The 25,037-nt window shown below is 46.7% G+C and overlaps 1 protein-coding gene across 1 annotated transcript in view; it reads right to left on the bottom strand.

Moving 5' to 3' along the window:
- The window catches only part of LOC126204305 (trypsin 3A1-like), a 133,822-nt gene that overhangs the window by 37,553 nt on the left and 71,232 nt on the right, over window positions 1–25,037 (bottom strand). The window lies entirely within an intron of this gene.

The following is a 25,037-nucleotide window of genomic DNA, read 5'->3' as shown; positions in this document are numbered from 1 at the left end:
GTCCGGACCAACCGTTCAGCGGCACCGTTTGACTGAGGCGAAAACGGCGCGGATGTCAGATGTTGAATACCATTGGCCTTGCAGAATGACTGAAATTCTGCAGACATGAATTGTGGGCCATTGTCGGAAACAATAGTCTGGGGAAGACCTTCAATGCAAAAAATAGCGGACAACGCTTGGATGGTGGCAGATGACGTCGTGGAAGACATCCGGACAACAAAAGGAAAATTACTGAAAGAATCCACCACAACCAACCATCGAGCATTCCAGAATGGACCAGCAAAATCGATGTGCAAGTGTTGCCAAGGGGAAGTGGCTGTCGGCCATGCAAAGAATTTCCGCGCTGTACGTGGAGGTACAGGCTTGTTCGGATGAAAAAGCGATGTCAAAGGTTTGTGGTCTGTGATGATGGTAAAGTGACGACCATACAAGAAATCATGGAACTTAGTAACACCAAACACGAGAGCTAAAGCTTCTTTCTCTACCTGGGAATAATTGCGTTGCGCAGACGAGAGCAATTTTGAAGCAAAGGCAATAGGACGATCATGCGATCCATCTTTGTGCGCAAGCACAGCACCGATTCCGAACCAAGTACAGTGCTGACGAGCAAGTTGTTTCGTGCGCACTATACCCCAATGTCCGTGGTGAAGAAGCCGTAAGACAGAGGACTGTAACGAACGTGGGACCACGACTCTGGATTGATCATTATCCGAACGCAACAACAAAACACCACGTCGTACAAAAAGTCTCTCCTTGTGAGCAAAAAATCGGCGAACCAACGGATCCTCGATCCGTGACTTTGACAAGGGCCATTGCGTAGCAACAAAACGCAAAACAGTAGCAAGGACAGGGTCAGCAGCTGTGGCTGTAGCGACACGACGAAAATCAATCGGAAACGATTCGACCACGTCATCGGTTTCCGAATCAATGAACATGCAAGCAAGTTCGGAAGAATCGAATGCTTTATCCTCAGCAACAGGCAAATGGGACAACGCATCAGCGTTTCCGTGCTTAGCAGTGGACCGATACAAGATATCGTAGCGGTACTGCGAGAGGAAAAGAGACCAGCGAATAAATTTCCGCGCTGTACGTGGAGGTACAGGCTTGTTCGGATGAAAAAGCGATGTCAAAGGTTTGTGGTCTGTGATGATGGTAAAGTGACGACCATACAAGAAATCATGGAACTTAGTAACACCAAACACGAGAGCTAAAGCTTCTTTCTCTACCTGGGAATAATTGCGTTGCGCAGACGAGAGCAATTTTGAAGCAAAGGCAATAGGACGATCATGCGATCCATCTTTGTGCGCAAGCACAGCACCGATCCCGAATTCCAATGCATCGACCATCAACAAAAGGGGTTTCTGGGGATCGAATGGCGTAAGGCAAGTATTTGAAAGCAACGCCGATTTCAACCGGCGAAAGGCGCGTTCGCATTCCGTCGTCCAGACGAACGGAACACCTTTACGGCGTAAGCGATGAAGCGGAGCTGAAATGGAAGAGGCATTGCGCAGAAAGCGATGATAATAGGTAATTTTTCCCAACACACTCTGTAGCTGCGTCAAGTTCTGCGGCGAAGGTAACTCCTGTATGGCACGTAGGTGCTCTGGACTCGGATGTATGCCTTGGGCATTGATAACATGGCCCAAATATGGTAAGTCACGAGCAAAAAACACACATTTGTCCTTACACAAGCGAAGACCATTTTGTCGCAAGACCTGAAATAACGTTCGTAGGTTGGCTAAATGTTCGGCTTCTGTCTTTCCGGAGATCACAATATCGTCCAGATAGTTCGCAGCAGTAGGGACCGACGCACAAACAGTTTGTAAATATTGCTGAAACAATGCAGGGGCGGATGCACACCCGAATGGCAGTCTTTTGAATCGGTACAATCCAAGATGCGTGTTAACCACCAAGACGCGCTGGGATTCTTCGTCCACCGGTATTTGCAAGTACGCATCTGCTAGGTCCAACTTTGAAAAATATGTTCCCGGGCACAGTTTGTCAAAAAGATCTTCCGGGCGGGGCAAAGGAAAAGTTGCAGTCACAAGTTGTGGATTCACAGTTGCCTTGAAGTCCACGCAAAGTCTCAATTTTCCGGAAGGTTTTGGCAAAATTACTAAGGGTGAGGCCCAGAGAGAAGCCTGCACACGTTCAATTACACCTTGAGATTCTAAACCGTGTAATGGTCTTGCGACCTCAGCATGCAATGCGTGGGGAACATTGCGCGCTCTGAAAAATTTCGGTTGCGCGTTTTCTTTCAGTTCCAAATGTGCTTCATAGTTCTTAGCGCAACCAAGGCCCAGTGCAAAAATGTCTGCAAATTCTTCACAAAGACGAGAAACACTGGCGGAAGGCACAGTCTGGTTCACTAATAGGACCTGATTTACGATTGACAAGTGAAACAACTGAAATAAATCTAAACCAAACAAGTTCACGGCCGTAGAAGAACGAAGAACGTAAAATGACACATGTTTTGTTTGTCCCTTGTATGTTGCAAGAAGGCTGCACTGTCCTAACACAGGTATCTGCTGTCCTGAGTAACTATTGAGCTGAACATTTGCGGCACGCAACGGAGGTTTGCCCAGTTGTTTGTACGCGTCTTGATTGAGCAATGAAACTGCAGCTCCGGTATCGAGCTGGAATGGTATCACTTTGCCTCCAAAGTCTAAGTCTACAAAAAGTTTATTGTCCTGCTGACGACAAGAGCGACTGTCACGTGCAATTTGAACTGATACAGGTACAGAAGCACTTGCGACTTTACGGGAGTTCCGGCGACGTCGACGCACACTTTTTGTGGGACGAACACAGTCACTGTTAGAGAAAGTGGCACTGGACGGGGTGGAATTAACTACATGAATGTCCATGGGCGAAGGTCCACGAGCCTGATTGTCCCTGGTTCGATTCCGGCGCGAAGCAAAGGGCCTGGAATGGTTTTGATTGTCTGATCTAAGCTTTTTCTGGCAAACACTTTGAACATGTCTTTTCTTATGACAGTAAAAGCAAATAGCTTGGCGTGACGGGCAATTGTCATGCGAATGTCTAGTTGCACACCACGGGCATGATTTTAGAACTGCATTGGCATGCTTATGCGGCACACGTGTTTGCGAGCTAGGCTGCAGCTGCGCGGACGTGCGTGAGGGCCGTTTAGCGTCCCGTGCTGCGCGTCCGGCGGGCCGGTCAATGCGACACACTGCTGGCGAAGTTTGAAATGATTCCTGAGCAAAGTCAAGTGTGTCTTGCCTATCCAATATGTCTATCACTTGTTGAAGGGAGGGATTAACGAGTTTCAAAATCTGTTCCCGTATGCGAACATCAGAAACGTTCTGTGCTATTGCATCACGCACCATAGTATCTGAATACGGAAGTCCACATTCACATGCAAAATGACAATCCCTAGTAAGTCCTTGCAATGTTGCAACCCACTCCCTATTAGTCTGACCGGCCGTACGTTTGGTACGAAAGAACGTATACCTTTTGGCAACTACATTAACTGTTTCTTTGAAATAGGCATCTAAAGCAGACAAAATTTCTTCGTAGGACAGAGTTGCTATGTCGCGACGGGGAAACAATTTCACTATCACACGGTAGGTGGACACACCGACACAAGAAAGCAAAAACGGCTGCCGCTTATTACCTTGAATTCTGTAGGCGGCTAGATGGAATCCGAATTGTCGGGACCATTCAGTCCACGATTCTTGAGCTGCGTCAAAGCTACGAAACGGAGGTGCAACCGCGTGTGTTGGCTGCGGTAGCGAGGAAGCGGCGGCGGCCGCATCAGGGTGCAGCGCACGTTGACCCTGGACGAGCTGTCCAAGGGCATCCAATAACGCCTGCGTCTGCTGATTCTGCAAGCGATAAAATTCGGACAGTACATCTGGAGAATGTGGCGAAGCCATGACACAAATAATGCAGAGCAAAGCAAGTAGAAAGAACACGATCCTGTAATCCTCGTCGTCAATCTGTTGTGGCGTAACAAACGAGCTACGCCACACTGAGAAGGAAGCCGAAAGGCACGCGTACACACACGCCGACTGGCGTCAAGTCTGGAACAGGATACGTTATGACTGCTATAAAGAAAATACGTAGCTTTGGAATATACTTAACTTTTAATGCTTCCTTTGGTACATCTCTCTTGACTATACAAATGAGACTCGTAAGATACATGCACTGTGACAATTGGCGCCTTGCTAAGTCGTAGCCATTAACTTAGCTGAAGGCTATTCTAACTGTCTCTCGGCAAATGAGAGCAAAGGCTTCGTCCGTGTAGTCGCTAGCAACGTCGTCGTACAACTGGGGCGAGTTCTCGTACGTCTCTCGAGACCTGCCGTGTGGTGGCGCTCGGTCTGCGATCACACAGTGGCGACACGCGGGTCCGACATGTACCAATGGACCGCGGCCGATTTAAGCTACCACATAGCAAGTGTGGTGTCTGGCGGTGACACCACAAGTTCCACTCTACAACTGGACGTCACCCTTCTTAAACAGTCAACCCCAGCTCATCGTATAGCGTAACATTAAGTGTCGCTGTACACGCGAGATGTCGCCTCCAACCGAACATTATGCTCTACACTGGAAAATCTTTATAGAACTACTGAAGCTGGCTAGAGCCATTGATGCAGATTTATATCGTAATTTCGTGATGAATACGTCCGCCATCTATAAATTAATGGCGTCATAGCACATTCTGCAGGAAATATCGGCGAACATAAACGTAATGTTCGCCTGATTAGCTGGTTGGTAACGTGATTGCGTCCCGCGCAGCATCCCCAGGCTCGATTCCCGGACGGGTTGGAGATTTTTCTCCGCTCGTGAACTGGGTGTTGTGTTGTCCTCGTCATCATTTCATTCTCATCACTGGCGCGCAAGTCGCCCAAAGTGGCGTCGACTGAAATAAGAGTTGCACTTGGCGGCCAAACTTACCCGGCCAACGATGCCATACGCTCATTTTTTTATAACGCAATTGGATAATTTAATGGTAAATTCAGCGATTTCTGTAACAGAGAACCAAACAGTGACGGACAGACCGCACCACCGACGATACTGTGGCGAACAACGCTCCCCCTAAATATAGCGCTTCAGAGTAGCTCATTATAGCTGTATGCAGAGATAAAATAGCTCATCACCTAGCTGCACCCCAGTAGACAAACAGCAGAGGGACTTCCGATCCAGTGCTAGCAGAACGGACGGAGTCACAGCCTACGAGTGTTGCAGACACAATACCGGACTGGGTACTCGTATACAATGAGTGGAATCTGCTATAACTGAGTGACATTAAATTGTCTTCTGTCGTCCAGTTCTCTTGTGTTATAAACGATTTGACTTGAGCAGGAAGGTGGAGCTGCAGCTGTATTAGTGATCAACAGTAAGCCCATACAGCCGGCACAGTGGCCTCAGACCATGTTATTCTACGTATAATACATCATAAAGTTCGGGTGGATGGCTGTATATATATAACTCTCTTGCAAACCTACCAGCTTATGTCATAACAGTGGCTTATACCAGTAGTGGTGTCAATCTGATTGCTAATGCGAATTTCCTGTTCCACAGTCGTAGCCATATTTCGCCATATTTAGTGTTTAAGGCAGTATGTAAGCCTTAACGACACATCTGCAGTAGCTTGTTCCTTTTCCAAATGCAGTTATGCTCTTCACTTATGAAAAAAATTACCCTTAGGACTTTCTGAATAACACTGTGGACACCAGTCCCAATTCGGTGATATCTATATCTGATGGTATTATGAAAAATAATGTCCTAGATTGAGTGAAATATGTTTCCAATGCTTTAATATGGCACTTCCGTGTAATGCTTCCTTCTCTTTGTTGGAGTCAATATTTAGAATATCCATGTAGTTTACAGCTAGATAAGATACTCTATGCCGACAGAGTATAATATGTAAGCTTTTCTCTATCTTGAGTGTCAGGAAGGGTTATTCGTACATCAGTTAGCTTTCTGGAATTTTTTGTTCCCACAGTAGACAAATAGCAGAAGGTTGTTAAACACCACACATCACCTGTTCTGTAAGTTAATAGTTAGGTGACACCATTTGGACGTGATCGACCCAGAGTGCAGTGGAGCATATGTAAATCCTGTTTGTTTGCCCGCATCTCGTGGTCGTGCGGTAGCGTTCTCGCTTCCCACGCCCGGGTTCCCGGGTTCGATTCCCGGCGGGGTCAGGGATTTTCTCTGCCTCGTGATGGCTGGGTGTTGTGTGCTGTCCTTAGGTTAGTTCGGTTTAAGTAGTTCTAAGTTCTAGGGGACTAATGACCACAGCAGTTGAGTCCCATAGAGCTCAGAGCCATTTAAATCCTGTTTGTTCAAAAAAAATGGCTCTGAGCACTATGGGACTCAACTGCTGAGGTCATTAGTCCCCTAGAACTTAGAACTAGTTAAACCTAACTAACCTAAGGACATCACAAACATCCATGCCCGAGGCAGGATTCGAACCTGCGACCGTAGCGGTCTTGCGGTTCCAGACTGCAGCGCCTTTAACCGCACGGCCACTTCGGCCGGCCCTGTTTGTCAGAGTCTAACACACACGAGTAGTCTTGCACGGGCTGAAACTCACGACCCATTCTGTAGTTGCCTCTTTTAGCCTCTAGCTTGTAGTAGCGTGATATTTAGTAGAGCAAGCCTTAAAAATTTCTCGGAGTCACGTGACGAGGCACATTACAAATACTATAAGGTGGTTACCAATATCTTGGTTTACTTCCGGACTATAGATTTGACCTATAAATTTATTATTCATAATGATCAATTCAGGTCATCGACGTTAAGCAGTCTATTCGAACTGTCATGTCGTTGCCGAAAATGACATTGCTGTTTTCCGGACAATTTCCCTACATGCAGAAGTTGTAGTTCGATATTAGGTACTCGCACATCTCCACTGTGTTAAAAATCTCGGCATAACCTTGTGTTCTGTCCAAATCCAAACGGTAACAGTCATTTACATTAACCTGTTGCAGTATTCACGCAGATCTTCCATTAGAACGCCCATTTTAATGTCGGCTAATTCCGCTTTATGCAGTACACTGTGTAAGTAATCTGTTTGTATTTTGGCAGCACTATAGACCGTTTAATATCGTTGACAACGCTGTGCGCCCTCAGCGAATGATTCTGTGGTTGGACAGACTAGCAGTTTAGAGAGTGGATAGGGAAGTGTGTGGACACATTTTCCTTAGTGAAGACTCTGTGTTGGTAGGATACGCAATATAAAGTGAGATGGAATTTCTCATAAGAAAATATGCAAGGAAAGGTATGATAATTGTGCCGTGTGTTCCTGCGATTTGATTGTTCCGGTGTAGTGTGTTCGATCTCTTTCGATTCGCTTTGCGGTGCGCGGGTTGGTGCGCCCTCTGGGATTCCGTGCGGGAAGCCGAAAGGGAGTCTCGGCAGAGAGAGAGACGAGCGGGCCTGGGCGGTGCGACGCCGGAAGATTGCGGAAGTCGCGTCGGCAAGTGGTGTGAGTGTGGCAGCTGCATTGGGGCCGGCCGAGCAGCGGAACTGGAGGTGCTGCAGTGACTCGCGGTCGTTCGTTCTGTTTACGAGTTCAACCTTCCTCACGCTGTGGCTACGGGCTGGTGTTATTCTGGCCATTACCTTATTAGTGGTTTTTGGATTAATATTGTTAAATGTGAGCTGTTAGTCTGGTGCATATTCATCTGGTGGAGTTACAGCGAGACTTCTTTCTGTCGTATTCTGGCTTGCGCTGCTGAGCAGTGAGTGTTCCCACGTCGCGTGTCGAAATACTGGCTTGTGCCCTGGTTGATTTACGTATGAACTGGAGTGCCTATGTGGGCGTGTTTGCTTAAATTGTTGAAGTGTTTCACAATGCCCTTACTTGAGTGTCTTTAAATTGCATTTCAGTTTGTTACTGAACTTATGTCAGTTAAGGGACGCCCAAATTGTTACGCTAGTCAAGTAAAGTTTAAGTCTACTGTGACACCACTGTTTACCTGTTGGATTAAAATTAATTCAATCTTAACCACAGCTAGGAATAATTCGAAGCTAATTGTAAGTGCCGTGTGTGTTTGTTTTTTTGTCCTTTTCTCTTACTCACTACTGTTGAGTGTTAAACTGCTTTGGAAACCCCTTTGACGTCATTTCACGGTGTGGTTTTAGAAAGAGTTCTGTGGGTACTGTTGTTAACGGCTCCTGTTGCAACGGGGTTTCTGGCCCACACATCTATCGCACGCCAGGGGTTTAGTGCCAACCGCCAACAGTGCGGTTACCAATCCTTGTCTGAACTGAATGTGCTTGCCTTGTAAACCAGTTCCTTACTGATTCTGGGTACTTTAATCAGTGGCAGAGCACTCGTTATACTGGACCAGACTGTACTTGGCATTAATTGCATTGTCTTGGTAAATCGGTGTGCTACGTAAGATAATAACGCAAGCGCCATTGTGGGTAATATTTAACATTTAACTATATGAGTTGGTTCTGTGAATCATTGTGGCACACAAGGTCACGTAAGACAATGCTATAGTGGGCAGATATTGCTATACGTCTGTGATATTATTTCCTGTAATGTGTTTCGTAATAACATTTTACAAGCATTAAAATTTTGGGAAAGGTTTAAATCTCATATTTGCAGATTGTTTGATGTTAGATAACTTGTTGATGATTCATGTTAAATCAGCTGATGTACATTTAAATTGAACAAGTTATATGTCAATATAGTTACCAGTACCTTGCATGAATTTTCTTGCGTAATAAATGAAATTTTATATTCTGTCCTCAATTTCTTGCTCAGCCTTCCACTCCAGCAGCCCCTGTATCCTGCTCCCACCCATATCAATAATGGATGTATGGTTGACAATGTTTGGGTAGTGAAATTATTGAAAACTATGTAATTTTTGAAACTGGATGTCGCATGAATAATGTAAAATTTCCTAAATACATTGTTTGCTCTTCAACAAAATCTTTCTTTTGTTAACCATATGCCTCCTAGTAGTTAGAGCCTATAATAGAATTCGTTTATTTAGTTGGCTGTTGCTGCTACTTGCTGTAATTGGTGTAGTTCGTGTTATGAAGATCTTCTGTTCTTCTGTGAAGTATTTGACTTATAAAAAAAAGGGGGGTTTCCACTATCGCGATTCGTGACTGAAATGAGTTTAGGCAATCAAAAGCGTTGGAGGTAGTTTCATATTTCTTTAATTTCATACTTTTTGGATTTGTATTATTGTTAGGATTTCTTGCCATTCTTTTGTGTTAATTATTGGAAGTTATGTTGTCAATGTATAGCAAGCAGATTGCCATGGGTTTGTATATTGTGGGTAATAAATGAATAGGTTAAGTCTGTGTTGTCTTTATCAGGGAAAATTCTGTAGGTCAGTGTTTAAATGATAAACATAATTGAAGACTTAGTTTCAAGTGGTTTCGAGTGCTTCCTTGGCTATTTTTTCCTGTAATCCTCAAGCTATCGTGCTGTCTCTTTCTTGTGTAGGAGAAAAGGTAGCTTCGCATTAACGCCACATCTCACAGAGACGAACTTATAGAAATGTACTATGTAGATAATATTTAAATAATCACGCGTATCCTTCTTAACGTTACAGACCACCTTTCTCTGATTGCACCTGACTGTCTACTTGATCGTAGATTTTAATAATCATAATGTGAATGTAAAACGGTTCTGTAGGGAGTGTAAGCACACTTATATTCTTCCCGTTAAGAAGCGTACCACGTTGGGCGTAATTTATACTACCATCTGTAACAAAATCGTCAATGTTCTAAGCTGAGTCTTGTTTAGTCACTGGAGGAAGACATGTTAATACTTTCCACTACCACAGAAGCCTACTACTGTACTCTAAAGATGAAAGATGGTGGTACATCTGATCACGTGATCTCCCAGTCTTTCCTTCTTAATATGTTTCTACCTGCAGTCTAATCGTAAACCCATAGCTCACTTGCACTATCGTGAGTATACGTGTGTCAGTTTCTTCTTGTAGGGCTAACAGGCGTCAGTCTCTGGGCGTCAACCGTATGGTGTCAAGTGCTAGGCGTCAGGCGTTAGGCATGATGCGTCAGGTGTCTGAGCTATGCTGCGTCAGGTGTCTGAGCCATGCTGCGGCAGGTGTCTGAGCCATGCTGCGGTGAGCGCTGGTGCTGTTGTAGGTTTCCGTCCTCTGTTGGAGGCCAGACTGTAACGTTTAGTTGACAAGGTTGCGGTTGTTTGTATTCTTCTTGTGTTGAGTGGCGCCACTTGGTTTCGCAAGCGTTGCCTGTCCGCTAGTGGCAGCAGCGGCGTTATCGATATGTAGTAACTGTGGCCCTATCTTTGGGGTGACGTCGTTGTTCTTCGGGGTCGTGTGAGTGAGGAGTTCGGTTGGGGACTCTGGAGGAGTCAAAAGGGCGATGCGTGAACGCTCCAGGACCGCTGGCGGCGCACATGCACTGCCGGATGGAAGGGCCCTGGTCGCGAGGGTACACGACCTAGTCGTCAATCGGATCCAACTAGCTTTGAAAGTTGAGTGGATTTTAATCCTAGCAGTGAAATCTCCACCATTGTGAGATCTGGCGATTCTCCAGTGACTTGGGTTCGTGTTACTGCTCGCAGTGTCACCAAGTGTCAGCGAGTGGAATGCTTGGGGAAGGCGGATCTAATTAGCTTTCCTTGACTTGTTATTAGTAGTTGCTGCATTACTATGTTTTTATTTGGTAAATTCAACCAGCGGTATTTTTCCCGCATGTGGCCGCCAACGTCCCAGTGTCCTGCCCTGGAGGTTAGTGTATGTAACGGCAGTGTACGTTTCCTCGCCTTGCCGCTGCTGTCCGGTAAGGCGTGTAGTTTTGATAGTTTCCTTGATTTGTAGGTCGGTTGTTGTTTCTTCTCCTTCCTCCTTTCGGACGCTCTAAACACAGCATTCTGAGGACGCAGTGCTGACTGCCGGTTCCGGCGTTCAAATCAAATGATTCAAATGGCTCTGAGCACAATGGGACTTAACTTCTGAGGTCATCAGTCCCCTAGAACTTAGAACTACTTGAACTTAACTAACCTAAGGACATCACACACATCCATGCCCGAGGCAGGATTCGAACCTGCGACCGTAGCGGTCGCGCGGTTCCAGACTCTAGCGCCCAGAACCGCTCGACCACCCTGGCCGGAGCTTAACATCACAAGAGGCACCAATGTTAGCACTGAATTGGGGATCATGGAGGAATTTTATAAGGGGGACTATGCTCCAGACTGAACGCTGAAAGGCATAATCAGTCTTAAATGATGATGATGACGATGATGATGATGTATTACCAAGTTACTATCATTTGTCTCATCTGTTTGGTGACCAGTTGCTTGTCATTTTGAATTAACCTTGTTATTATATTTGCTGTTTTATTGTATGTTTCTAACTTTTTTTAATGTAATTGCCATTCTTGGCGTTACGACAAGTTTAAACGGTTGTGCTATCAAGTTTACTATCATTTTGTCTCACCTGTTTCGTGATCAGTTGCCTGTCTTTTAAATTAATTTTTGCTATTGCCTTGCTGTTGACTATGTGTGTTAAATTTTTTTTAATAATTGTCATTCTTGGCGTTAAAGGCCTTCAGCCGTGACTATTGCTACTTGTCTTAAAATTCTAATGTGGTAATTGTATTTTAGCTGTTAACTTTTAAGACCTTGCTGATTTGTTTTCATTATTTTAATAGCTGTAGTTTGTAAGTTGTAACAAGTTAAACAATTCTTAATTTATTGCCATTAAGGCCTTAAGCAGTGACTGTCGTTATTTGTCTTAAAATTTTAATTTGCGGATTGTATTTTTGCAGTGAGATTTGAGACCTTGGTCACTTGTCTTTTATATTGTAATAACTGTAATTATAAGCTGCAGCAAGTTTAATCAATTCTTAATGTATTGCCATTAAGCCCTTCAGCCGTGAAACAATTCTCAAATTACTGCCATTATTTTAATTTGTAGTTGATTTCAAATAAATTGCGTGTGATTAAAAGAAAAGCCAACCAATAGTAACTGATTACGGCCCCGTCCACAATCGTAACTGATCCTGCCTTCCTTGAGCACCAGGTCTCAGTGTCAGCAGGAGGAGATTAATGTTCGACGTACCGTCAACAACTAGGTCGTTACAGACGGAGCACAAATCGGCCGTGCTCTTTCAAAGGAAGCATCCTGGCATATGCCTGGAGCGATTTAGAGAAATCGCGGAAACCCTAAATCAGAATGGCCTCCCGAATGCGAGTCCAGTGAGCTAAGCGCTGCGAGAACTCGCTCGGTTCAGGCAGCAGGCACCAGGTGTCACCGTCACGCTATAGGCATCAGGCAGTCAGCACTCCAGTTCCAATCTATGCTGTGTTAATGGTAGATAGTCAGGCAACAGCTCATCCTAGCTTGCAAGTACAACACGTTATAACCAGTAGTGCATCAACATGGGCGTAAAGCAGGCAAAGAAGCAAGGCGTACATGTGACCCCAGGGAGGCAGAACCAGATCAGGAGTTTCAAGTTAATAATCACGTGGTCTGCAGTTTGTAAGGCTTGAGATATAGATGGAGGCATGTAACTGTTACTTATTTTTTAGACCACGAGACTCAAGTAGTCCGTGGTTTTCTCGTTAAGTATAGAAATGGGGCTGCTTTACATAAGGCATGTATCTTTTCAATATTTATCCATTTTTCAGTATTCCAAATATAAATAAAAATTATGCATATGCTCTTGTTGCTTACATAACCAAGTGTAGGATGCTTTTTTTTTTATATCATTGATATGGAGTCCCATCCCAGTGAGGGCATCTACAAATGGTAACATTAAGTGCCAAAACCAACACTGAAACACACACACTCTCACACACTGCTGTTGCAGGTAGTGTTGATTTTGGAAAATTTGGAAATTTTTGGTAAGTTTCTATGGGACCAAACTGCTGAGGTCATAGGTCCCTAGGCTTATACAGTACTTAATCTAACTTTAACTTACGCCAAGGACAACACACACATTCACGCCCGAGGGAGGACTCGAACCTCCGACGGGGGTAGCCGCGCGAACCGTAGCAACGCGCCCTTGACCGTGCGGTTACCCAGCGGGGTGTTGATCTTATTCTACTGTAAACATACATATGAGAGCTGCGCTGTTTCGCGTTTTGGTTTCCAGCAGGAATTAAAGAAGGACATTTTTTAATCATATATCTGTTATTTACATAGTAAAAGTCTTTGAGACATGGCGGTATGGCGAAGCTACCTAATCCCCTCTACGGGAACGACAGTGTAACAGCACGAGGAGTATTGGCAAAAACTGGCAATGAAGCACTGGAAACCAATTCGAGGAACCTTAAATATCCTGTGGATGTACTGCATAAAGCGAAATCAGCCGACATTAAAATGAGTGTTCTAATGAAAGAGATACCTGGAATATTGCAAAAGCGTAATGGTGATGACTATTATCGTTTGTATTGGGACATAATGCAAGATTTTTCAGGGATTTTTAAGAAAATTGAGTTGTGCGACTACCTACTATCAAACTAAAACTTCTGTATGGAAGGAGACCGCCAGGGTAGCAGGAATGTGATTGTGGACAATGACGTGACAGATGGAATAGACTAACGTGGCTTAACCTCCAAGTCTAGAATAAATGTAGGTATTAACATACATTCAACGAAATCCGACGTTTTAATTTCGCAGAATGGGCATATGATTTGGGAAACTGAACGGTTCAAATTTCTGGGTGTTCAGATAGATAGTAAACTGTCGTGGATAGCCCACGTTCAGGATCTTGTTCAAAGAATTAATGCTGCCATTTTTACTATTCAAACGGTATTTGAATTATGTGATAGTAGGACACGAAAAGTAATGTACTTTTCTTCTTTTCATTTGCTTATGACATATGATGTTACATTTTGGGGTAACTCTTCCCATTTTCAAAAGACTTTTTGGCTCAGAAACGGCCGGTTCGGGCAATAAGTGTTGTAAGTACGCGAACCTCTCGTCGACGCCTGTTCATTACTCTCGGTATTCTGACGTTGGACTCTCAATAATATATTCTTTACTGCCGTTTCTTGTTAGCAATATCGGTTTATTTCCTAGAATTAGCAGCTCTCGTAATATTATCGAAATTTGTTCCATACGGCTCAAATCCCTGGTACAATCGACCACGAAGGCATAATATTTTGCTTGTTTGACTGTGTTTATAATTTCGCTGATACAGATTTGAACATTAATGTTTTTAACTCTTTTTGTACGTCGTGGCTCAGATAATGCTGACAAAGTTGCTTTTCGTTATTTTGTTGCAAGTGCTCTTTGACCGTTAGATCATATCTGGATAACAATTTAAATAGGTCTATAGAATTTCCACTGTTTCCGCTATCGTTCGTGTTAAGCGATGAGAGGACTCTAAAGATTGTGTGAAACTAAGTATTTTATAATATCGATCAATCTTTCAAACAAGTTAAGCCACTACTTTTGTGATTCCCTAATCAGTCTCTCGTTTTCCTTATCTATTGTTTTTCCGTATTTGATTCCTTTACAGAACACCATCCATCTAATCATGCACTTCGTATGGCCTTGACTTTTTTCATGCCTTTCCAATATCCTACTCACATCTTTCCAGTCACAACATCCTTATTTTACTACCTGTGTCTGCAAATCTGAAAAAAAGTCGACATGGAAAACGACAAACTTTCTCTTGAGATATGGATTAAGCAAACCATCTGCGATCTTGCTTTGCACCGTTACTCAATCTTCTAGTAAAATGAAATTTACACTCCTGGAAATTGAAATAAGAACACCGTGAATTCATTGTCCCAGGAAGGGGAAACTTTATTGACACATTCCTGGGGTCAGATACATCACATGATCACACTGACAGAACCACAGGCACATAGACACAGGCAACAGAGCATGCACAATGTCGGCACTAGTACAGTGTATATCCACCTTTCGCAGCAATGCAGGCTGCTATTCTCCCATGGAGACGATCGTAGAGATGCTGGATGTAGTCCTGTGCAACGGCTTGCCATGCCATTTCCACCTGGCGCCTCAGTTGGACCAGCGTTCGTGCTGGACGTGCAGACCGCGTGAGACGACGCTTCATCCAGTCCCAAACATGCTCAATGGGGGACAGATCCGGAGATCTTGCTGGCCAGGGTAGTTGACTTACACCTTCTAGAGCACGTTGGGTGGCACGGGATACATGCGGACGTGCATTGTCCTGTTGGAACAGCAAGTTCCCTTGCCGGTCTAGGAATGGTAGAACGATGGGTTCGATGACGGTTTGGATGTACCGTGCACTATTCAGTGTCCCCTCGACGATCACCAGTGGTGTACGGCCAGTGTAGGAGATCGCTCCCCACACCATGATGCCGGGTGTTGGCCCTGTGTGCCTCGGTCGTATGCAGTCCTGATTGTGGCGCTCACCTGCACGGTGCCAAACACGCATACGACCATCATTGGCACCAAGGCAGAAGCGACTCTCATCGCTGAAGACGACACGTCTCCATTCGTTCCTCCATTCACGCCTGTCGCGACACCACTGGAGGCGGGCTGCACGATGTTGGGGCGTGAGCGGAAGACGGCCTAACGGTGTGCGGGACCGTAGCCCAGCTTCATGGAGACGGTTGCGAATGGTCCTCGCCGATACCCCAGGAGCAACAGTGTCCCTAATTTGCTGGGAAGTGACGGTGCGGTCCCCTACGGCACTGCGTGGGATCCTACGGTCTTGGCGTGCATCCGTGCGTCGCTGCGGTCCGGTCCCAGGTCGACGGGCACGTGCACCTTCCGCCGACCACTGGCGACAACATCGGTGTACTGTGGAGACCTCACGCCCCACGTGTTGATCAATTCGGCGGTACGTCCACCCGGCCTCCCGCATGCCCACTATACGCCCTCGCTCAAAGTCCGTCAACTGCACATACGGTTCACGTCCACGCTGTCGCGGCATGCTACCAGTGTTAAAGACTGCGATGGAGCTCCGTATGCCACGGCAAACTGGCTGACACTGACGGCGGCGGTGCACAAATGCTGCGCATCTAGCGCCATTCGACGGCCAACACTGCGGTTCCTGGTGTGTCCGCTGTGCCGTGCGTGTGATCATTGCTTGTACAGCCCTCTCGCAGTGTCCGGAGCAAGTATGGTGGGTCTGACACACCGGTGTCAATGTGTTCTTTTTTCCATTTCCAGGAGTGTAGCAAAATGTCTTTTAAATTCGCATCTTTGGGGTTAACTTTCATCAAGTTTTTCTAAGTTTTCTTGGGAACCATTTTGAATTAAATCATGACCCTGCAAACCTGGAACTAACCACTTTCGCGGATCTAATTCTGTACATGACTCTTTTATAGAACGGTTTCCTCTTGATTATCATTTTTGTAGTCTTTATTCGGCTCACAATCTCGGGTCGCAGCAGTTTCACCCAACTCTGATGCTCTATTAGGAAGGGTAACAGATTCATTCGACCCTGAAGCCGGTTCTGTTTCAGAAACTACAGGCGCTTGTATGAGAGCTTCATTGAAGGTCTCTGGAGCAGTTACACCTGTAGTTTTCTTAAGAAATTTCGTCATACGAGAACTCATAGCTTGGTTTTGACCCACCGGATTCCTGTTTTATCAAATGGTTCAAATGGCTCTGAGCACTATGAGATCTGAGGTCATCCGTGCCCTAGAACTTAGAACTACTTAAACCTAAGTAACCTAAGGACATCACACACATCCACGCCCGAGGCAGGATTCGAACCTGCGACCGTAGCGGTCGCGCGGTTCCGGACTGAAGCGCCTAGAACCGCTCGGCCACCACGGCCGGTTTTCTGTTTTGTCCCTATGTTTCTGTCCGTCCAGGATTTTACAGACATGATGATCTTAAAAAACATTTTGTGATAAGTACGTTGGTAAGTGCAGTAGGGTATTTAAAGTTCTCAGTGTCATAGTATACAGCGAATAGGCTGTGCGATTATCATACGTGGCAGAATTTTTTTCTTTTTATTCTGTCATGTATGATAGCAGCCAAATAAATACGTCAAGAAATATATTTGTATACTGAATTCCCACAGGATATAGTTCCTTTAGTATGTACACTAAGAGATCAAAAGTATCCGAACACCTCGCTGAAAATTACAAGTTCGTGGCGACCTCCATCGGTAATGCTGGAATTCAGTATGGTGTTGTCCCACCCTTAGCCCTGTTGACAGTTTCCACTCTCGCAGGCATACGTTTAATCAGGTGCTGGAACGTTTCTTTGGGAATAGAGCCCATTCTTCACGGAGTGCTGCACTGAGAAGAGGTATCGATATCGGTCGGTGAGGTCTGGAACGAAGTCGGCGTTCGAAAACATCCCAAAGATCTATAGGATGCAGGTCAGGACTCTGTGCAGGCCAGTCTATTGTCGTGTAACCACTCCGCTACAGGCTTGCATTATGAATAGGTGCTCGATCGTGTTGAAAGAACAATCGCCCGGATTGCTCTTCAACAGTGGGAAGCAAGAAGGTGTTTAAAACGCCAATGCAGGCCTGTGCTGTGATAGTGCCACCCAAAACAACAAGGAGGGAAAGTCCCCGCCATGAAAAACACGACCACACCATAACACCAACGCCTCCGAATTTTACTGTTGGCACTACACACGCTGGCAGATGACGTTCACCGGGCATTCGCCATACCCACACCTTGCCATCAGATCGCCACATTGTGTACCGTGATTAGTCACTCCACACATCGTTTTTCCACTGGCCATTCGTCCAATGTTTACGCTCCTTACACCAAGCGAGGCGTCGTTTGGCATTTACTGGCGTGATGTGTAGCTTATGAGCAGCCGCTCGACCATGAAATCCAAGTTTTCTCACCTCCTGCCTAACTGTCATAGTACTTGCAGTGGATCCTGATGCAGTTTGGAATATCTGTGTGATGGTCTGCACAGATGTCTGCGTACTACACATTACGACCATCTTCGACTGTCCGCAGTCTCTCTCAGTCAACAGACGAGGTCGGCCTGTACACTTCTGTGCTGTAGTGTCCCTTCACGTTTGCAATTCACTATCACATCGGAAACAGAGGAATTATGGATGTTTAGAAGTCTGGAAATCTCGCCACAGACGTGTGACACAAGCGACAGCCAGTCACCTGACCACGTTCGAAGTTCATGAGTTCCGCAGAGCGCCCCATTCTGCTCTCTCACGATGTGTAACGACTACTGAGGTCGCTGATATGGAGTACCTGGCATTAGGTGGGCAGCACAATGCACCTAATATGAAAAACGTATTTTTTGGGGGTGTCCGGATACTTTTGATCACATAGTGTATGGCTGTAATTGGTACAACCACACCTTCATGTTCACCTGTACCAACTCAATAACTTGAAAAAAGAGTGAAGAATCACTTGCTGGGACTGGTTTCAGAGCGCTGGCATTACTACCCAAGACAATGCTCCTGCCTGTATTGACTGTTCCATAGAACACTGTTCCATTTGCTTATAGTTGGATCGAAGTGTCAATTCGGAAAAACTGTGCATGCCAAGCGGGCTTTGAATATGCCATAAAGAAAAGTACCGTAAGTGTATTTTCCGTTTAACATGCATCTGTATTTAATATGGCGATCAGTTTCCGCTCTAAGTATAAATTACTGAATTTATTTTAGAAAATTCTGTTAGTCTGTATGAATGACTTTACAACAAAAGTCTCCATCGAGTTCCATGCGTTACTGAGGTCTAGTGGTGGAAACACAAGCGGCCAGACACTGCTAGCTATGGCATAGCCACCTATGGTTAACTAACATACGCAAACAGCGACAAACGTCGGCAAGCCCCTGCATATCAGCAACATTGACTGGCAACTACCAGCTGCTATTAGTGCCGACCAACAGGCCACAGCAGGGACACCGACGAGCTCGCCCACAGACGCACAAACAATTTGCCAACATTCCCTCACACTGTGCCTCCGGTATATGACCTATCGGACACAAGATCGATAACAAACCTAACTGTTGCAGGTTGCTGACGCTGAACGAGGACTCTGTACCAGCACCCAGCGCCAGCCGCCGAGCAGCACAAACGCACAACGTCAAGGTATCTACATGCATGATACCCGCTACTAACAAAGCCTATCCTTACACAACCTATCGCAGGCAGCAAGACAACCGCTACTGCTCTTGCCGTCCGACCTAACTTTCGCAGAGGTTTTTTTCCCTTGGCCCTTGCCTTGGCACTTTTTTCCCTCTGCCCTTCAAACCGCTACCCTTCGTCAGATTTCGACCAATCTATCTCCAGATGAGCGCGTATTAATGGTTAATCCTAACCAGACGTACGCAAACATCGCAGTACCCACATCCTGTGACACCTCACTTTAGTGAATACTAAGCCTTATGCAGAGATGGCAGTAGACCTTTTGTGTTGGCCATCATGCCGGTGTGGGCGTGGAGGGGCTCCACCTCTATATAAAAAAAAAAAGCCGTCTAGTGCGCATGCCATGATTCGCGACAGGTACATCCTGCCTGAATCGTGCAATGTAATAGGCCTAACAGAACCAGTCAGCCGGCCGAAGTGGCCGTGCGGTTAAAGGCGCTACAGTCTGGAACCGCAAGACTGCTACGGTCGCAGGTTCGAATCCTGCCTCGGGCATGGATGTTTGTGATGTCCTTAGGTTAGTTAGGTTTAACTAGTTCTAAGTTCTAGGGGACTAATGACCTCAGAAGTTGAGTCCCATAGTGCTCAGAGCCATTTGAACCATTTGAACCAGAACCAGTCTACAGTCCCAAACTTACACGCTTGGCGCGCTGCCCGATAGATGTGCACCTTAAATGAATCTTGTAGTGGGGCTTAACTGTCATAATATTGCCAGACGACCTAGATAAATACTACTACATTCGTACGGAAATAGAGACGGACAACTAAAAGTAGCTAAAATTTTAACAGCTTCAACAACTTTTTGTGAGGCCCCCAGAGCCCCGAGGCCGTCAGTGATCGCCGACGGCGCTCACATCTAACGCAGCCACTGCTAATAGCTGAAGCTGCTGGAGAGAGTGAAGTTGGTTCGATATGCTGCATGTCGTTGGGTTCAGTTTTCATTTTCTTGTTTGGGGGTGAGACAGATTGTCATAGCGGTCCCTTCTAGTTAGAGGGCGCGCACAACCGACTCGCTAGGTGGGTTGCCGACCCCCTTTCAGGTGCGCGGACGCCACACAGATGTTGGTGTTTTGACGTTTCATTTGTTTTTTAATGGCTGTGTGAGGAAGGATGATTGTGGGAGAGGGGTGGATATACGTGTTGTTGAGAGTTACCTGGGTGTTGTGCAGGTCCCTCAGCACGGCACGCGTTGGTTGGTGCGGTGAGGCTTGAGGAAATGATGCTGAAGCAACGGTTGCTCGGTGGCCTGATACGCATGGGACAGTGGTGAGTGTGGTGGCTGCTGAGTCGTGGCCGAAAGAGAGAAAGTAGTGGGAGCGGAGACTGTGTGAGAGACGTATGTGTTACTGCTTTGGTGGAAGAGGTTACTATAGGTGAGGGACGACAGATGTAGGAGAATTGCAACGCAATGACAGTGGGAGCAATGGAAAAAGAGGCATAGATGACAGACGTTGTGCGGTGATCGATTATGGCGGCCAGTGATGAACAGCACTGACTGCGGTGGGTGGCCGGCGAAGCTTCACTGGGACGACGCTGCCGAGCTGTGGTGGACTAGTGAACGATGAAAATGTCTCTGATATGGTGGGGATGAATAGGGTATGTCAGGGATAACGCAGAGGCAGCGACAAACAGATGGATGTGGCGGCTGCGACGAAGACGGAGGCGGCGAGTGGACTGTGGGAGTGGCGGTGGCGACGATGGCGAAGATGTCGACAACGACGACGACGAAGACAGAAGCGAGGAGACGAAAGTAGCGGCGGCGGCTGCGACGGGGGGAAGACGACTGTGGAGGCAGCGACGGAGACGGCGGCGGCGGCTGTGCAGGAAGACCTGGACTGTGACAAATGGTGATACACAAAGAGACGGTGGTGGAGACACTCCCCCACACACAGAGGAAAGTCTCGACGACATAAGCAAACTACGTAGACGTACAGGTACAGAAGCAAAGTCTAAGCAAAATGGATAGTAGCAACAAGCGAACTGTTACTAGGGAATACTCTCGCCTTTCTACACAGTTTGTACTGGGGAAGGATGTTGCCATCATTACGGTTAACCACAGTTAACGAGTGATGGTCAGACAGCAAAGGCCGAGTGTCAAGTGTTCAAAGAGTCTTCAAATTAGAGCCAGACTTATAAACTGTTAGATACAGCCCTCCAGTTCTCTTTCAGAGTGTTAGGTTGCGTAAGTGTGTGCGACATCATGTAAAGTGCCACGTAGCAGTCATACTCAAAGATGAGTATTTCAAAAAAAAAAAAAAAAAAAAAAAATGGCTCTGAGCACTATGGGACTCAACTGCTGTGGTCATAAGTCCCCTAGAACTTAGAACTACTTAAACCTAACTAACCTAAGGACAGCACACAACACCCAGCCATCACGAGGCAGAGAAAATCCCTGACCCCGCCGGGAATCGAACCCGGAAAATGAGTATTTCATTCCGTGTAAATTCTTCTAATAAATTTGTGTTAATTGTTTCATTTTGAGTTGCCCATTTTACATGTGTTTTAGGTATAACGTTCTGTGAGCATACCTGGTGCTAGAGTGTAAGACAGCTACCTTGTACAGCAGCAAGTTTTCTGCACTTGGGGGTTCGCTTGCTGCTATCTTGGATATTGGGCATCGGAACTGTTTTGATGAATGCATCGCTATACCATCTCCTTCGCATATGGCTCGTTATTTTTGGCACATTATAAAATAAAATCGCATGGACAGAATAATGTTCGTAGTTTCCTTGCTAGCTGTGAAGTTCAGTTCTGTGCGAGGAAAGGTGTGAATTTTTCGTATAGTTGGTACTTCTTTGTATTATTCATGATACAGCGGAAAATACTTGCTACTAACTTCTTTATTCACACTACAAACGGATGAGAGGCGCTCTGCAGCTGTTCTAGTATGTGAGGGCGGTCAACCTCTTCGACACACCTCAGATTTTGCACGCCCACAAGCAGGCGCTCAAGTAGCAATGGAGCGCCATTCAGATGGATGACTTAATATCTCGCACAGGCACAATTTTAAACTGCTCAACAAAGACGTGCAGTGGCAATGAGTCCCTCCAGCACCTACCAGTTCGGCCGAACAAGCGGTAACCCTCATTGGAACACCTCATTACATTTAAACGGCTCCGTGCGCGAGCCCACCGCCTCATTCGCCATCGAAAGCAGGAGTGCTGGGAACCATATGTGTCCACCATTGGCCTCCGTACCTCTCCATCGCAGGTTTGGGCCAAGATTAGGAGCCTCTGTGGCTATCGGACCCCCGTCAGCGTCCCTGCGCTTTCACTTAATGGAGCAGTCTGTACTGACTCAGACACAATTGCACAACGCTTAGCAGAGCATTTTGCTCAGAGTTCCGCTTCTGTGAATTACCCACTGGCCTTCCGCTCCCTGAAAGAGCGGTTGGAACGTCAGAGCCTTTCATTTCACATATGCCACCCTGAATTGTACAGTGTTCCGTTCAGTGAGTGGGAATTCCAAAGTGCCCTAGCCGCTTGCCCTGATACAGCTCCCTGGCCCGATCGCATCCACTGTCATGCTCAGACACCTCTCAGTGGACGGCCAGCGACTCCTCCTCGACTTTTACAACCGTATCTGGGTTGCGGGTGAGTTCCCATCGCAATGGCAGGAACACATCGTAATCCTCGTTCTGAAACCTGGCAAGAAGCCACTGGAGGTGGACAGCTACTGCCCCATTAGCCTCACCAACGTTCTTTGCAAGTTGCTCGAACGCATGGTGAGCTGGCGGTTGAGTTGCCTCCTTGAGTCTCGCGACCTCCTGGCTCCGTCCCAGCACAGTTTTCGCCAAGGACGCTCCACCATCGACAACTTGGAGTACCTGGAGGGTCTTTTTCGACCTCACGAAGGCCTACGAAACTACTTGGCGACACCACATTCTCGCTACTCTGCATGAGTAGTGTCTTCAGGGCCCACTCCCGATTTTTATACAGAACTTTTTATCCTACCGCACTTTCAAAGTTCTCGTTGGTGCTTCCCATAGCGCACCCCATACACAGGAGAATGGGGTCCCGCAGGGCTCTGTCCTGAGCGTCCCCCTCTTCCTAATTGCCATCAATGGTCTTGCACCAGCAGTACGACCATCAGTCCCTCCCCTCTCCTATGCTGATGATTTTAGTATTTCTTTCTGCTCCTACTGTTGCAGCTGAACGCCGTCTGCAGGGAGTTATATGGAAGGCGCAGTCATGGGCCCTCAGTCACGGCTTCCAGTTTTTGGCCGCGGAAACTTGTGTGATGCACTTCTGTCGCCGTCGTACTGTCCACCCCCATGCCGACCTTTACCTCAATGACCAACTACTAGACGTAGTGGAGACTTACCGCTTCCTGGGACTGGTCTTCGATGACCGCTTACGTTGGCTTCCCCATATTCGTCAGCTTAGTGCTGACGGCATCTCAATCTACTTCGATGCCTGAGCCACACCAACTGGGGTGCTGACCGTCGTACACTACTGCGGCTGTACCAAGCCGTTGTACAGTCCCGTGTTGATTACTGAAACTAGGTGTATGGTTCAACCGCCCCTTCTGTACTGCGTCTACTATAACCTGTTCACCACTGTGGAGTACGCCTCGCTACGGGAGCCTTTCGATATAGCCCCATGAACAGCCAACTTGCAGAAGCGGGCGTTCCTCCATTGTGCTCCAGCGGCAACTATTGCTCGCAAACTATACCGCACACATCCATAGTTCACCTCGCCACCCAGATTACCGTCTTCTTTTCCTCAACACGGCAGTCCATCTGCCGCAACGGCGGCCCAGAATTGGGAATCCCTTCACTGTCCGTGTCCGGTGACTTCTTCATGACCTTGACGCTTCCCCCCTACCACCGTTCCTGCAGACCCGTTCCCGTACCCCTCCATGGTCAATACCTCGGCCGCAGCTTCGGCTGGACCTATTGCTTGGCCACAAAGGCTCAGTCCCACCTGAGGTCCTTCGCCAGAATATTCTCTGTTCTTGGCGAGTTTGGGGGCTCAGACATCATCTACACTGATGGCTCACTGGTCGACGGTCTTGTTGGCTTTGCTTATGCTCACGTTGACCATACAGAACAGTGCTCCTTGCTGGTTGGCTGTAGCGTATTCACTGCAGAGCTGGTTGCTATCTATCGCGCTCTTGAACATATCCGCTCCTGCTCTGGTGAGTCCTACATCATTTGTAGTGACTCCTTAAGCAGCCTACAAGCCCTCGACCAGTGCTTCCCTCGGCATCCTTTGGTACTGTTAATCCAAGTGTCTCTTTATGCTCTCTACAGGAGTGGACGCTCAGTGACCTTCATTTGGACCCCAGGCCATGTTGGGATACCGGGCAATGAACATGTTGACCCTCTGGTCAAACAGGCCACCAGTAAACCGTCTCTGGACATTGGCCTCCCGGAGACCGATTTGCGAACAGTCTTCCACCGCAAAGTTTTCGCGATTTGGGACACTGAATGGCGCAACCTGACCATACCAAATAAACTCCGTGCTATCAAGGAGATGACGAATGTGTGGCGGTCATCCATGCGAGCCACTCGCAGGGAATTAGTTGTCCTTTGTCGGCTCCGCATTGACCATATGTGGCTAACACGTGGCTACCTTCTCCGTTGTGAGGACCCACCTCGATGTCGCTGTGGCTCCCTTATGACTGTCGTGCACATGTTGCTTGACTGCCCACTTTTAGCCGCTCTACAGCGGCCTTTTAATTTTCCCAGCTCCCTACCCTCGGTGTTGGGTGAAGATGCCTCAACGGCAGACTTAGTTTTACGTTTTATTCATGAAGGGGTTTTTTACCACACCATCTAAGGGCAGGCGTCTGGCCTTATTTCTAGGGCCTCCACCCTCCCTCCCTTTTAATTCCGTTACCCTTTGTTTGCATTCGTTCGTCTTTGTGTTCGTCTTTTCCCTACATGTGTTCTTCTCACCGTGCCTTTTGTGGCGAACGTTTTAAAGTGTTGCAGAGTGGCTGGCCCACCCTCCTTTTATTTTGTGATCAGCCAGCCCAGACCATCTGCGCTATGGTTTTAATGCCT

This window comes from Schistocerca nitens, chromosome 9, assembly GCF_023898315.1.
Source record: "Schistocerca nitens isolate TAMUIC-IGC-003100 chromosome 9, iqSchNite1.1, whole genome shotgun sequence".
Taxonomy (NCBI): Eukaryota; Metazoa; Arthropoda; class Insecta; order Orthoptera; family Acrididae; genus Schistocerca; species Schistocerca nitens.
The sequence above is the reverse complement of the archived record's forward strand: the minus strand, read 5'-3'. Positions and strand labels throughout refer to the sequence as shown.